The sequence below is a fragment of the Pseudophryne corroboree genome, chromosome 10 (assembly GCF_028390025.1).
Source record: "Pseudophryne corroboree isolate aPseCor3 chromosome 10, aPseCor3.hap2, whole genome shotgun sequence".
NCBI lineage: Eukaryota > Metazoa > Chordata > Amphibia > Anura > Myobatrachidae > Pseudophryne > Pseudophryne corroboree.
Window position 1 is genome coordinate 91,030,707 of NC_086453.1, and position 17,076 is coordinate 91,047,782.

The 17,076-nt window shown below is 49.7% G+C and overlaps 1 long non-coding RNA gene across 1 annotated transcript; it reads left to right on the forward strand.

Annotated features, from left to right (window-relative positions):
- Positions 1-1,568: 1,568 nt before the first annotated feature.
- On the forward strand, positions 1,569-16,725 carry LOC134965039 (uncharacterized). Its single transcript, XR_010188279.1, has 5 exons — positions 1,569-1,631; positions 2,575-2,650; positions 4,922-4,971; positions 6,989-7,017; positions 16,350-16,725. It is a non-coding gene; the product is annotated as an uncharacterized LOC134965039 (long non-coding RNA).
- Positions 16,726-17,076: the final 351 nt, after the last annotated feature.

Consider the following 17,076-nt stretch of genomic DNA (forward strand, 5'->3'; position numbering starts at 1 on the left):
TCTAATAAAGGGGGCACAGTGTATTACTATTGTAATAAAGGGGGCACATGTTATTACTATTCTAATAAAGGGGGCACAATTTATTACTATTCTAATAACAGGCCACAGCGTATTACTATTCTAATAAAGGGGGCACTGTGAATTACTATTCTAATAAAGGGGGCACATGTTATTACTATTCTAATAAAGGGGGCACAGTGTATTACTATTCTAATAAAGGGGGCACAGTGTATTACTATTCTAATAAAGGGGTCACAGTTTATTGCTATTTAAATGAAAAGGTCACAGATTATTACTATTCTCATAAAGGGGGCACAAGTTATTACTATTCTCAAAAAGGGGGCACAGGTTATTACTATTCTAACAAAGGGGGCACAGGTTATATTAATCTAATAAAGGTGGCACAGGTTATTACTATTCTAATAAAGGGGGCACAGGTTATTACCATTCTAATAAAGGGGGCACAGGTTATTACTATTCTCATAAAGGCAGCACAGGTCATTACTATTCTAATAACGGGGGCACAGTGTATTACTTTTCTAATAAAGGGTGCACAGTGTATTACTATTCTAATAATGGGGGCACAGGTTATTACTATTCTAATAAATTGTGCACAGTGTAATACTATTCTCATAAGGGGGACGAAGGTTATTACTATTCTAATAAAGGGGCACAGTTCATTACTATTCTAATAATGGGGGCACAGTGTATTACTATTCTAATAAAGGGGACACGTTAATACTATTCTCATAAATGCGGCACAGGTTATTACTATTCTAATAAAGGGGGCACAGGATATTACTATTCTCATAAAGGGGGCACAGGATATTACTATTCTAATAAAGGGGGCACAGTGTATTACTATTCTAATAATTGGGGCACAGTTTATTACTATTCTCATAAAGGCGGCACAGGTTATTACTATTCTCATAAAGGCGGCACAGGTTATTACTATTCTCATAAAGGGGGCACAGGATATTACTATTCTAATAAAGGGGGCACAGTGTATTACTATTCTAATAATGGAGGCACAGTTTATTACTATTCTCATAAAGGCGGCACAGGTTATTACTATTCTCATAAAGGCGGCACAGGTTATTACTATTCTCATAAAGGGGGCACAGGATATTACTATTCTAATAAAGCGGGCACAGTGTGTTGCTATTCAAACTAAGGGGAATTCTATTTCTGTTCTAACTAGAGATGAGTGCTTCAGATTACCTCTAGTCCCACTAATAGAACATTAAATATGGTTTATTTCTGCACAGCAACTCTTTATTAAACAGAGTTTGGCAAAGAAGCCGCTGATATTGCTTCAAAAAATAAACGACACTACTAAGTAACGCTGTTCTGATAGCGGCTCTTCAGCCATCTCTTGGTCACTATTAGGATGGCGTTACCCTCGTATTGTAGTTTCTTTTTTTAAACCAATATCATTTGATGCACAAATTATGGAGACATGTATTAGACTGATGGCATGGAGTTACACTTACTCCCTTTACATGCCATGGCCTGGCCACTGTTATACGTGAATTGTGATGTCATAATTAGTGAGTGACACTACTGCTCCCAGCTGTAACAGGCCAGTTCCTCACAAATAATCTGGCGCTGTGACAGGACCTGCCCTCCTGGTAAGTGAGATTTCCTAAACTTTCTATTTGACGGAATGGTTAGTAAAACTAGCCGAAACTAATAGCAGTATAACAATTATCAGTATAAACCTACATTCAATAATAAATAGCAGCAACAGAGTACATATCAGGTCTGTGGCTGACCCTCTGTCACTGGTTTTGTAGCATAGGTATGATTATAAATGATTTATATGGAGCTACAAGGGTTCTGCAGTGCCTTCTATAGAAGCAGAACATGCACTAATATTACATTGGGCCTGCTTCTGAGGTGGGAGTAAAGCAGAAATGAACAAGGAGACCTATCTCTATTACAGTTTTGCACTTCTACACCAGAGGTATTAATGGGATCCGGGCTGAAGATCGACACTGTCCAGGTCGACAATGTTTAGGTCGACCACTATAGGTCGACAGTCACTATGTCGACAGGGTTGGAAGATCGACAGGGTTCCCTGGTCGACATGTGCTAGGTCGACAGGTCAAAAGGTCAACCTAAACATTGTCGACCTAGAAGACAGTGTGATCTAATGATCCACACCCGTATTAATATGTATCTGTGTTGTATATAAATATTAACGGGGCAGCACGGATGGTGTAATGGTTAGCATTACTGCCTCACAGCACTGAGGTCATGGGTTTGATTCCCACCATGGCCCTAATTGTGTGGAGTTTGTATCTTCTCCCTGTGCTTGCGTGGGTTTCCTCTGGATACTCCAGTTTCTTACCACAATCCAAAAATACACGGGTAGGTTAACTGGTGCCAAATAAAAATATTAACCCTGGCGTGAATATGTGTGCGTGTACTGGTAGGGCACATAGGTTGTAAAGCTCTACTGGGGCAGGAACTGTTGTGAATGGACAAATGTTCTCTGTAAAGCGCTGCGGAATATGTGTGCGCTATATAAATAACTGGTAATAAATAAATTAGTATTTTTTTCTTTTGCAGTCAACAGCACAAAATAAAATGGATACACAGGAATTGTACCTATACTGTGCCCTACAAGTGGAGGTCGCTCGATTCCGTAAGTAAAGTAGATAAAGCTGTGACATTATATGATCCCTCTCTGATTACAAGCACCTTAGGGTAGTCATGCAGTTCTGGGGAGCACTGGGGGGGGGGGGGGGTTACTTCCCTGTTACATTCCCCTGCTTTATATAGATAAGTCATCATATGTGGGTATACAGGGACCTTACATACAGTTGCTATGGGGCCCACACATATCTAGTTACACCCCTGATGGAATAGTACATGTTGGTTTGCTGGCAAAGACTCTGCACCCCCCTTGCTATTTTATTGTACAATTAAGTTTTTATGGGCTAATGTTCCAACAATAATTTCTGGTTCTTGTAGCTTGTGTTTGGGTAATTGGCGTGTCAGATCTTTGGCGTTTGGTAATTGGCATTCTACTCTAATACCATCTCTTGCTTTTCCATTATACAGTCTTATTTCAAAATGATGGCATACAGTACATTAGCAGGGTGAGTGTAGGGTACAATTTAGGAACATTTGTCATTTCAGAGTAACACACTGGATAATGGGAAGAAGGGGAAAGAAAAGGAGGAAACCTGGGTGGGTCACGGGGAGGGAAAGCAGAGCACGCTCCTCAGATATACTGCAAACAATACCTCTGTCTACCTAAATAGCAGAGTATGGGCCCAAGGGGTGAGAGTAACAAGGCCAATAAGTATTAGCACAGAAATGACCACAGAAGATGCTGCACATAGGAGATACTAGAAAAAGACAAAACCTGGGCTCCCGGAGTGACTTACATTTACTGTGTGACATTCTGTGTACTATACAGTGTTGCAGTGGCGGAACTAGCGAGCGGTGGGCCCAGGCGCAACAACATGCTTTGCCCCCCCATCCCGTCCAAGTCCACCCCCTCTTCCCCCAACTCCAATGAGAGATTCTTTGCATGCTCCCGTATAATATATATATATATATATATATACTGTATAGTGGTGCAAGTAGAATTTTTTTTTTTAGTTGTACTGCGCGCGCACGGCAAAAAATGAATGTGGCAACATGGGGCGTGGCCAATGAAAATGGGGGTGTAATACACATATTACCCAAATATTGCAGTGCCAGATACACATATGCCCCCACAGTGCCAGATATGCCCGCACAGTGCCAGAAAGACACATGCCCCTACAGTGCAAGATACACATATGCCCCCGCAGTGCCAGATATGCCCCCACATTGCCAGATACACATACCCCAACAGTGCTAGATATGCCCCCACAATGCCAGATACACATATTCCCCCACAGTGCCAGATATGCCCTCATAGTGCCAGATATGTCCCCCACATTGCCAAATACGCATGCCCCCACAGTGCTAGATATGCCCCCACAGTGCCAGATACACATATTACCCCACATTGCCAGATATGCCCCCACATTGCCAGATACACATGCCCTCATAGTGCCAGATATGCCCTCATAGTGCCAGATATGCCCTCACAGTGCTAGATATGCCCCCACAGTGCCAGATACACATATTACCCCACATTGCCAGATATGCTCCCACATTGACAGATACACATGCCCTCATAGTGCCAGATATGCCCTCATAGTGCTAGATATGCCCCCACAGTGCCAGTTTAGATATTATTACCAGGGGTTTCATGCGCATTGCCCGGGGTTTCATGTGCGTTGCCAGAGGTTTCATGCGCATTGCCAGGGGTTTTACATGTGGTGTAATGCTTGTTCCCAGGGGTTTAATGCTCTGGGATCCATGCTCATTGCCTAGGGAATGCTCATTGCCTAGGGGTAGCTAGGGATGGCTACTGACCATCGATGTTATCCATCGATGGTGACCATCAATGGATAACCCACCGATGGCCATCCCTAGCATTTGCTGGTGGGAACTAGCCCGCCAGCACTATAATGCTCTCCCCTTTCCATCTCCCTCCTCCCCTGTACTCCGCTTGGCTGGCGGAGTTTTACGGAATGACGCGATTGTGTCATAACATCATGACACGATCGCGTCATCCACCGGACCGGCCGAGAGGAGTGAGGAGGAGGGATGGGGAGAGGGGCCCACTGCTGACAAAGGGTCCAAAGCCAGCGGCATTTTATCTCTTCACTGGCATGCCACTGAAGAGGTGAAATGCCGCTGGCTTTGGGCCCTTTGACAGCGGTGGGCCCCAGTGCAAGGCACTGCTTGCACAGGCGGTAGTTCCGCCACTGCAGTGTAGTATATGAAACATTCTACAACCATAATGCCAATCACTTGGCAGCTGCAGAACCCAAGACACCAGTGTGACTGCTATTTTATATTTTATTTACAGATATAAAACGCCAGTACAAACTGCTCAGAGCTGATGCTAGGAGCATAATAGTAAGTGAATAAAGCATCTGTACTCCTCCCCCTTCTCTCTCTCTCTCTCTGTCTCTCTCTCTCTCTATCCTCTATCTCGCTCCTCCCTCTCCATCTCACTACTTCTATCTATCTATCTATCTATCTATCTATCTATCTATCTATCTATCTATCTATCTATCTATCTATCTATCTATCTCTATCCATACTTGCCTACATTAGATTTCTCCTCTCCGTCAGAAGCCCAGAGAGGAGATGCTGAATGAGTCTCCGGGGGGGCGGGCTGGACTGTGACATCATCTAAGCCCTGTGATTTCCGTCATTTTAACCCCTTTCCCACCCGACGGCACCAACTGAAAAACTGAGCTCACAGTACCTGGAGGCGGTGTTACAGAGGAGGCCCCAATGCATCCTGGGACAGCCTAAAGCTTTAGCCTGTAGGTGCCTCTGAATCAAGATCCACTCTACACCCCGATGTATTTCCTGTGGAACCCAGTGTACCTTGCAGAAAGAGAGTTAACCATGGTAAATCTACCATAACTCTCCTTTTTTCTGGTAGTCTCCCCATCCCCAGTAGAGTGGCTACTCCTTTTACATCCCATTCACTTCCGCATACCTGAATCACGGTCCTTGAAGGGAAGATGGGGCCTAGTGATGCAATTCTATGCTAATCCATCATTCTAGCCTGGTCATAATCATATATGCATAATTCACTGCATTTTGTTGGGCCAAGTTCCCATCATCAGCCAGCTCTATCCATTCTCCCGGCTTCTCCTGCAGAGGAGAGTTTTAAAGTAGGCAAGTATCAATCACTGTTAATTTAGGACCTGATTCACATGTGTATGTAAACCTGATGGTGTTACGTACAGCTCTGATGGCAGGTGGACTGTGCATGTGCGGGCTCATACTGCATACTGCGGGGGAGCAGAACAGGTCCTGTGTTTATGCTCGCAGTGCCTCCAAGTAAATGCATGACAGACATGCTGTTGCCATTTGAGGGGTGGAGCGGGTGCGGTGATGGTGACCATTCTACAAAACTGACTCTACTGGCCCCCGGCAGAGGAGTTCTTCATCTTAGGCTTACTCACATGGCTGATGGTCACGATGATGATCCGATGCTGGGACTTTGGACGCAGCACTAGGATCTGCAATGCCAGTGGGCGTCTTTCGCCTCAGATGCTTCATGTGGCATTAACATTTTTTTGCATTGCTTCTCCATCCAAAGACACGGGGGAAACGCAAACAGCGTCCATCTCTGAATCACCCCTTATCCATACATACAGCTAGGACACATCTATCAGCTTTCCAGTCAGAATATATTTATGTCTTTGATATCTATCTCAATGTTAATTTAATCCATACATAACATTAGGGCACATCTATCAAATTTACCACCAAAACAGATGAATCTCTCTTTACAACACATTTATTAAAACAATTGTGAAGAAAATCTCCTAAAAACTGATGCAAACTGTAAGTATACCCTATACTTGCCTATGCTGGCTGGGAGGTTCCTGAATAGCAGGTGCTGTTCCTGGCCACCCAGAAGTCTCACAGAGGCTGTACTCCAAGTTCCCAAGTAAAGAGGGCGGTACGGGCGGCCTACAACACAATTTGCACTGAATTACATCATCATAGCCACGCTACCTGCTTTACAATGGCAGTACTCTTGACAGTGTATAGTGGGGGTCTGTGGTCACAGCGACACAATCTCATTCGCCTCCACTCCCCTGCACTGCACTCTATGCTGATCAACACCCCCTGCTCCGAACCCCCCATACTGCTCCCCCCCCCTCCTGCTGTGCTGACCTGACTGCAGAAAGTCACCAAGTATGAAGCATCCCCTGGATGTATTACAGAGGCTCTGCAGCAGAGAATGGTTTCTGATCGCAGTAGCAGCCACCATAGGTTTCTATATTAAGAGATATACAAAGCTGGGAAATGTAATAAACCTATAACATTTAGTAACTAGCTTGTGTTGGAGGTTACACTCTATATTCCTCCTATAATTTATTGTATTTTCTCCCCTGTACCACAGAGATCTTGCAGAAGACTGGTGAACAACAAGTAAGTAACTGTCATAACTGTAGGAAACTGACTGTGACTCTAATAAACATCCTAGTGATATTTGGTGGACCCCCTTCTTTCAAAGTAAAGCATTCATTACCTTCAAACCCAGAAATAAAGACACGGAGACTTGAATTTTGGCAGAAAAATTGCAAGCTATTTATTTGACCCTAACCAATAGCAAACCTGTAATAGAAAATTTTATTAAGATGCCGATCCAGCCGGCATATGGTGGCAGCAAAAAGAACGGCTCTATTAACCTAAATTAACCGTAAAATACTAAAACTCTAAACCATCCTAATTTTACTACAACTATCAAAAACCGGTAATAGGTGACAACTCAACCCCCAAAGTGACTACCCACCCTGATGGGTGCCCTGCCGCTGCCTTCCCGGACGGGTGGTCAAGCGGCCAATAAGTCGATGGAGGTGAGTGCACCTAAACCACACCAAACTGTAAAACACTACAACTTACCATACAAATACAAACTGCCGTTCTTTTCCGCCAATAAATAGCCAACGATAAAACCAGCCAACAATTTAACACCAAGGCACCACATGCCAGAATTTCTGACCACAGGGGCGGGAGGGCGGGAAGGCAAATCACCACCAGAGAGATCTAAAATGGCCTCACCTTTCCTATATATATTAAACCCTCCCCTTCAAAAAAGGCTGTACTTTCCTCACAGCTAGGTCCACCCCTCACCAGATGTTTGACTCTTTCCTTTCCTATGCAGTCAATTCTCTCTCCTAAACATCCTAGTGATATTTGGTGGACCCCCTTCTTTCAAAGTAAAGCATTCATTACCTTCAAACCCAGAAATAAAGACACGGAGACTTGAATTTTGGCAGAAAAATTGCTAGCTATTTATTTGACCCTAACCAATAGCAAACCTGTAATAGAAAATTTTATTAAGATGCCGATCCAGCCGGCATATGGTGGCAGCAAAAAGAACGGCTCTATTAACCTAAATTAACCGTAAAATACTAAAACTCAAAACCATCCTAATTTTACTACAACTATCAAAAACCGGTAATAGGTGACAACTCAACCCCCAAAGTGACTACCCACCCTGATGGGTGCCCTGCCGCTGCCTTCCCGGACGGGTGGTCAAGCGGCCAATAAGTCGATGGAGGTGAGTGCACCTAAACCACACCAAACTGTAAAACACTACAACTTACCATACAAATACAAACTGCCGTTCTTTTCCGCCAACAGCGAAAGACTCATCCCCCAAAGTCTTCGCACCGCCACCATAACCTACCCTAACTCCTGCAAAACAGAACCCAGATCCTCCAGGAAAAACATCATCCCCTCATTGGATAGATGTACCCCATCAGGCCGAAAAAGGTGACTGTCTCTAAACCGAATCCTAGGGTGGCGAACCACCTTGCCACCGTGGGACAGTATCCACTTCGCCACTGCCCCATTCACCTTTTTCCGCGCCTCATCAATCTGGCGACCATCCGCCACACCCCTCCAACTCAACCTCGGCACCATCAAGGAGAAAACCAATACACAATTGGTCCATGCTGCGGCCACACTTGCCAGATCCTGTATCATGGCCCACTGCAGATCCAAGGATGTCCTCTTCCCCAGGTCGTTGCCACCTAGGTGGACAACCAAAACCCTAGGGACTCCATGCTTGCTGGCCTGACTAACTAGCCTACTCTTCAGCTCGCTCCACCTCATCCCTCGCCAGCCAAGCCATCTAACACCCTGTGCTCCAGGCAACGCCTGAGCCCCCTCCGAGGCCACAAACTTGGCTGCCCAGTATACATAAGAGTGGCCAACCACCCAAATAGCCATATTGTCTTCAAACCAACCTGAAGAGGGAACAAGGGGGGTAAAATTGATTACTAAAAGCTTCATTAATTGCTTTCACCTGAAGGATCTGCCAAAAAGAAAAACTTTAGTTCTCGCAATTGCAGCAGTCACGGCCTAGCCGATCTGCACCATGCTTCTTGCCAATTTGAAGCAAACATAGACACACAATGGGGAAGTTCAAAATAAAGTCAAAAGAAATTAAAACAGGGGGGGGGGGTATAAAATGGGAAACACATGTAATAACTCAGCTGGAGGTGAAAGCGTAAAGACCTGCTGAGGGACTCTGATTAGAACAGATTAGCCGAATTGTAGATTAGAATTCAGTCCGTCAAGTCAGGCAAAAAATCGCAAAATAACTCCAGACCCCCGCTGCCGGCTCATGCCAGCAACGACGAGTAGCTAATCCCTGAGTAGGATAAAAAAAAGGGGAAACCAACAAACGCACAATACCATAACTCACAGAACTGTAACAACATGATATAACATGCAAATAACAAAGCATCACGCGCAATCCGACCTCTCATGCAACGGGGCGAATATATCGTCTGTAACTTGACGACTTCCATCGCCCCACTGCCTGGATTTCAGTTCTGGACAAACCCGCCGACGCCGACGTCGCAGCGCCTATTCGAAAGGAATGGGTACCGAACGCAGCGGGTGGGAGGCCCAAGCTCGCCAAACAACGACTCAGCATCCAACGAAACTGGTATTTCGTCACCGGCAGCCCGTCATAATGCAATAGCCATGACCCCTCCCTAACGGGTCGGACCGCCACATATTGCACAGCCAGACCTACTGGGCAAACGCTCTCCTCATGCGCCGGAACCAAAGTGACCCAACGACCTCTCCCCACTTGGTCCGTCTTAGAGCGCCGCAATCTGCATAGCAAGGACCTCTCACCCACCACCACGTCTCCGACCAGCATGCGCGACTCTGTTCTCTTGGAAGGCGCTACCAACTCCGAAACCCTAAAGGCCCCGTGGTAAGCCATTGAGAACGCCAAACTGAACAAAAGCGTCTCAAACCTGGACGACGCGACTCGCCCAACCGCCGCAATGACGGCCGGCAACAACGCCGCATCGATGGGCCGCCTCCTATCCGGTGGCGTCGGCGCGACTCGCGCCCATCCTTTCATCGCCTTCCGCAGAACATCGCTTTTTGTCACATCGGGGACGCCCCGCAGTTTGCTGAAAAACGAGACCCCAGCCAAGTACCGGGATACCACCGCTCGAGACCTACCTGAAACATACAGCTGCCAAATAAAAGAAAGCATCATCCGATGCCTGCTCTTACCTTGTTGCTGACGTCCTTGGACAAACTCCTCCCACTCGCTCCAAGCTTGTCCGTAAGCCTTGAGCGTGGCTGGCGCGACTGACCGCAACGCTAGACCCTCCAGTCCGGCCCAATCACCTGCCAAACATAACCGGGACAATGAAAACCTTGCTCGTCGGCCTCGGGTGCCAACAACCAAAACCTTTCCCACTGTCCCCGCGACAAAGCGTCGGCAATTCCATTCTCCAAACCGGGCACATGCTGCGCGCGGAACCACAGGTTCCTACGCAAGCATGTCAAAAGCAATTGTCCCAGCACCCGCAGAACCACCAACGACTTTGCCCTCTGGTTATTAATCGCATGCACCACGCCCAAATTATCGCATCTAAACAAAATGCTGCGAATAGCCAGCCGATCGCCCCAGACCTCCAACGCCACCATAATGGGAAAAAGCTCCAGAAGCACCAGGTCCTTTGTTAGACCTTCGCCATGCCATTTCGCCGGCCAGGATGCCGCGCACCAAGATCCCTCCAGAAAGCAACCGAATCCAGAGGCACCCGCTGCGTCGGTGAACAGCTGCAACCGCTCGCTGTCCGCCGCTGGCGCTTGCCATATGCACACCCCGTTGAAATCCTCCAGGAACGATGCCCATATGGCCAAATCCCTTTTTATTTCGGAGGACAAACGCACAAAATGGTGTGGTCTGGCACACCCCGCCGTCGCCCTTTCTAGCTTCCGGCAGAAAACCCTGCCCATCGGTATTACCCGACATGCAAAGTTCAACATGCCCAGCAAGGACTGCGCCTGCCGTAGCGTGACTTTACGCGACCTTTCGAACCGGCAAATGGCGTCGCGGAGCTTCGAAACCTTGTCCCGGGGCAGTCGACACTCACCCGCCACCGTGTCAATTTCAATCCCCAAAAATGACAAGCAGGAGGCCGGACCCTCTGTTTTGTCCACGGCCACGGGAACACCGAAGTGGTAAAACAGAGCTCGGATGCTAAAAAGCAAATCGCCGCACCGTGGAGAATTGGCCGGACCCGCACACAGAAAGTCATCGAGGTAATGGGCAACCCCGTGACCCCCTGACGAAGACTCCACGCACCAATGAAGAAACGTGCTAAAACGCTTGAAAAATGAGCATGAAACGGAACATCCCATCGGCAAACATTTGTCGATGAAATACTCCGCCCCAATCCTAAAACCCATAAAACGAAATGAGTCCGGATGCAACGGCAATAATCTAAAAGCTGACTCAACATCAATCTTAGCCATGAGGGCCCCAGTCCCGTAGCTGCGGACCATCTCTAGCGCCTCGTCGAATGACTGATACACCACCGAGCAATGAGCCGGCGGTATTGCGTCATTGACCGACGCCCCCGACGGGTAAGAAAGATGCTGAATGAGCCGGAAAGTGCCTGGAGTCTTCTTAGGGACCACCCCGACCGGAGAGATGACCAAGTCATCCACCGGGGGTGACGTAAACGGTCCCTCCATCCTGCCCAACCTGACCTCTTTATCCACTTTCTCCCGTAGCACAACCGGCAAGGCTCAGGCAGATTGGAGGTTCCTCTGTGCCCGCACGGACACCTCGCTCGCAACAGGCAAGCGAAAACCAAACTTAAAACCGGAAAACAAAAAATTTGCATCCTCCGTATTCGGATACAAGTCCAACCACCGGCCCATAGTCTCCAATTTAATTGGTGTTGGAGCTCTGCAGAGCGGTCCCGCTCGCGGCCTGTCTGGGGTAAGCTTGCTTACCCCGCGCCCCCTGCCGACCGCCTTTGAAGCAGGAGGAGGCTGGGTGGGATCCGCCACACTGCAGGCAGGAGTGTCAAAAATGACACTGCTTGCCAAAGGAACACGTCCCGCTGTTAAACGCGAAACACTTTCCTCTTGTGGCGGATCGCCCTCCTGCACGGATGGCCGATCCACCTGCCTTGGCCAATCCGCCGTCCGCGCCGGACCCCTGGGCTGATGACCCTGCGCGGCGCCCGTCCGCCCCCGGTTTCCGGGGTTCCTCCTCCTGCTGCGAGGCCGGGTTACCTTGAGCCAGACCTCCACATCCTTGAACCCGAAGTCCATGACCCTCAAACCGTCCTGCTTTTCCCGAAACTCCTGATCATACCGCCGCCACTCAGAGCCCGAGGATGTGCACTGCATGTCGTGGACGAGGTGCAGATACCGGATTACATTCATGTGCTCCTCCGGCCTGTCCTCCAAGTAGCACGCCGCAAATACCCAGAAACCGGCCAGCCAATTATCGAAGGACCGGAATGCCTCAGCCCCGATGCCCTTCTTCGCGGCCGCCGCCTTATAATCCTTCTTCATGGCCCTTGTCAATACAAACATGTCCACGAAGTCACCCCTACGAATCTTCTTGCGGCAGCTATCCCGCAGCCCACGCATTACGGCGGTGTAGTCGCATCGAACGACCCCGAGCAAATCGCGGCGCTTCTTGGCACTACGAGCTTCCTCGCTAAGCCGCCTGCGCCGCTTACGCCTCTTCTGCTGCCTTGCTGCCTGCTTGGCAAATTTCGCCGCCCTCTTCTTCGCCCTAGTAGTGCTACTTACTTCGGACGCCTGCGACGCCAGAGAAGATGAAGAGGAGGAAGAAGAAGAGCTGCGATAACTCGAGCTCGTGGGGGAACCCGATACCGACTGCACCACCTCACCTGATGCCGTCGACCGCTCCGACATGGAATCCTCTGGCGCGTCCACCTCGACGTCTTCCTCCCCGGAGCCTGCCATCTCAACTTCCTCGTGGTCCCCTATAAAAGATAAAGAAGAGGGGGACCTGGCACGCACACGCGGCGCATGCCGCACCCTACGTGGGGCGTTGCGGCCGCGCGCCCTAGCCCATCCTGTCCCGGACCTAACTCCAGTTCCGCGGCGGCCGCTCCAAGCTCCCTGCAGGCGCGAGCCACCCGTTGCGCCGCTGAGGCCCTCCGCCTGCCGGATCCGCCCGCCTCCGCAGACGCGCCGGACCTTGCCGCCGCCCTCGGGGAGGCCACCGCAGCTAGCGGCCCCAACGCCTCCACCACCGTGGCCAGGGCCGACGCCAGCGCCCCGGAAGTGTCCCGACCGCCGTGCAACCCGGCAATGGACCCCTGGCCTGGGCGCGATCCCGCGCCCGTCGCCCGCCTGTCGCGACCCAGGCGCCCGACGCCAGTCGCCCCAGCGGGAAAGCAGGGGCACCCCAGTCGGAGCCCCCACTCTCCCATTCTGCATCCTCTTCCTCCCCTTGCAGATAAGGACTATTCCCCGATCTCGGGGAGGACTCGCCGCCATGCCGCGCAGCACGTGCCGCGGCCCTGCGGCCACTAACCCATTCCCTGTCCCCCCTCCTCCCCCGAAAGCCGCTGCGTTCCGGCTCCGGAGGAATGTTCAGGGGAGACAGGGACGACCGCGGTGCAGCTGCGCCCGATTGCGCGCGCACTGCACCGCCTGCGATGGGCACGCGCGCATCCCGTGTGCGCGCCCCATCGCTGCTCCCCGCCGTGTCCTCCACCTCCTGCCATGTACTGGCATCCCCTGCCCTCTGGCCTGCTCGAGCCCTATTAGGCTGCTTCCCCCTGCTCCTCGCACCCCCCTGGCTCCTGCCATACTCCGGCAGCCGGGGAGTTAAGTCAGGGGACAGAGACCCTGGCGGCGCCGCTGCTCGCACTCGTGCGCGGCTGGCGCCGCTTGTGGCGAGCGGGGGCGCGCGCGCACCTCATGCGCGCGACCCACCGCTTCCCGCCACGGAGGTCCCGGCCGCCGTATCCGTCACCGCCGCCGCGCGAGGCTCAGACCCAAACCCCTTCCAGCCCTCCTCCCCCGCCCGGCACTTCCACTCGTCCGAGGCAAGGAAGAGGAGGTAAAAACCGGGCCCGATTGCACCGCCCGGCGCCCCCCGCAGCGCGCATGCGCCCGCCCGCGGGCGCCCAACGCTGCCTCTGCATCCGCTGCTCCCGGAGGCGAGGGCTGGTGCCCGACGACCTCCGGGCGGCTCACATGTACCTCCGGCCCCCCCCGCCGCCCACGCCTGGCCGGCAACTCCGACCCGGCCCCCAGCGGCGAGGCCGACCTGGTCTGCCGCACTGTGCTCCCGCCCGCGCTCGTGGAGGCCCCGGGGGACGGAGCCCGTCCCCCAGGCCTACCACCCCTTCCCCCGGCCCAGCTCCACCGCCAGCAGCGCGGTACCGAGCTGGGGGCCCGGCGGAACGTCGAGGGCGGGAAGCCATGTTAAAATTGAATGCAGGGGAGCAGCAGCAGGATAGCAGGGACTATGTAACTGGAAACAACACCCTGAAGTAATGTGGGAAAATTTCTGCACTGCAGCACTCACCCACTAAGGCAAATCACCACCAGAGAGATCTAAAATGGCCTCACCTTTCCTATATATATTAAACCCTCCCCTTCAAAAAAGGCTGTACTTTCCTCACAGCTAGGTCCACCCCTCACCAGATGTTTAACTCTTTCCTTTCCTATGCAGTCAATTCTCTCTCCTTCTCATGGTCACTGATGCACAGTTACTAGGAGTGACCAGAATATACATATTGCCATGAATCAGTGTAATATACACCCCACTGGCACACTATGTGACCTATTCACCAACGTGACTGTATCCATTATACATGCGGACACAGTGGTTTCCTCGTGTTTGTCACACACGTAGCTATAGATCCAATCAGTAAAGTTGTACCGCAGGAGATATCAGGGATATTTTCTGTATGCGGCTGCGCTGTACACATGACGTGTCACGCGTCCCCATACAGTATTAGTATGGGGGGCTATTCATCAGTCTCAGGGCGGGAACAGTCTTCCCCTAACCTTTATACTGTAAGCTGTAATGAGCAGGGCCCTCTGCCCTCCTGTTGTCATTACCTATAACTCTTGCTCACCAGTTACACCTGCACCCCCTACTTGTGCCCTCTGCCCCTTGTCTCCACTCACTCTTCACACCTCTTTCAGTGGCTGTAGCCCTGTCAGTTGCGCCCACGCTAATGGGCACAGGCTTCAGCCTGAATGCACCCCTTGCACCCCTGCCGGAACCCTGCGTGCTAAATACCAGAGGCAGGAATTTTCCTCACAGCTGTAGGGTCTGCAAGGAAAAATCCACAATAAAATGCAGATTCCACATTTTATCACATGGGGAAACCCACTTATTCCGTATTTTACACATGGTACAGTTAGTTGTGAGATCAACAACGCTGCTAACTGAATATGCCCCTAAGCAGTATTATATGTAAAATCAGGGAATGTTGCAATATATGTATATATATATATATATATATATATATATATATATACTTGCAAAACTCCCGGCACTCGTCTGGAACTAATTATAATGCTGCGGTGCCTTCCCAGGGGAACAAATCCTCCATAGAGTATGTAGAATGAAGGCGGCACTCAGACAGGCTATGTTAGTGAAGAAAAGTCAGCTTTTTGTATATGTATACATCTGGTCAGTCCTATATGGTCACCCAGAGACGGAACCATGACCAGTTCTATACATGAGCTATGCTTTCTGCTCTCAGTCTTTCCCTAACACTGGCTGTTACAGGCCAGACTCCCCCAAGCACAGCAGCTGTCACTCACCTGGGGAATCACCTGACACCAGTTGGGTTATATGACCTAAAACTAGGGTGCAAGGGAAATGTGGCCACAGGGACACTTGAATAAAACACTGCATTATTCCACTGCACTCTCCACTACCATTCCTCGGATGCAGGAGGGATGTGACCACATAAAAATGAGTGACACGAATTGCACTATGTGGGAATAATGTTCCCTATTATTATATAGGATACAATGTACAGTGATCATGTGCAACGGGCAAGTGCAGAGTTTCTCTGAATTTTGTTTTGTTTAAGCAATATGGACAGGGACGATGAGAGGGAGGTACTAATTACCCAGGCCTAGGACTGTTGAAGGGCTCTGACCAGCTGCTGGGTGTGGGCGGCACACACCAATGGTGCAGCTTCTTGTTGCTGAGTACCGTATTTTCCTATTTTTTTTAACTGGAGGGGGCATGGCCACTCCTCTAGGATTTGGACACACCCACTTCAGTACCTGGACCCTGTGGCTGTCTCAATGTCCCTGAATCTGGTCACATCCCAGATATGATAGACTTTATCATTTTCCCATAGTCTTTTCCATATATGTTTATGGTCTTCTAAAATGTATTGTGTACATGGACATGACTCCCTTTACCTTTGTCACTTACAAGGTTTCTCTTCTCTTTATAGGAACATCAAAACGTAATTCCAAGGAGGAGGAATGGGTGTGACTCTCTGTGCTGGTGTGGGTCTTTATGAAACAACTATGTAAGCTGCTGCATGCTATATCCACGTGGGGGATATGGTGCCTGACAAGCTCAGCTGTGACGATGCGATAATCATGCTAACTATAGGAGAGTGCTCGTAACCTCTCCTATAGCTAGCAGGATTATTGCATCGTCACAGCTGACCTCAGAAACACATCACCGGCACAGCAGTCATTCAGTACCCCCATTGACTCCCATCAAATTGTACCATCTAAGGCAGCAGCTACCAGAGACCTACACCAGCACAGACAGGTCACACCCACTGGGCGGAATTATTCACCATCAACAGCAACCCTCCCTTCACCATCTTAAATAAAAAAAATCTGCATTTCACATGAATGAGTGCTATTAGCCTTCTTTGAAATGCATTTCGCACATTCAGAGTGTACATATGTGCTTCATCAGAAATACAATGTTATTGTGGTGTGTGTAGCCGGTGATCGTGGTGAAAGTGTACAATACAAACCTCTGTTGTCTTCGTCTTTAAAATAAATAGGAAGTACAGTAGTGTGAACAGATATATACAGTGGGAGGAGTCAAGGCGCAAACAGCTAATCAAAAGTGGCTGTAAATTATCATCTTCAATGTCATCATTATCATCACCAGTATGTATTTTGCAAGGTCATACAGTAAGTGTAAGATGCTAAAAA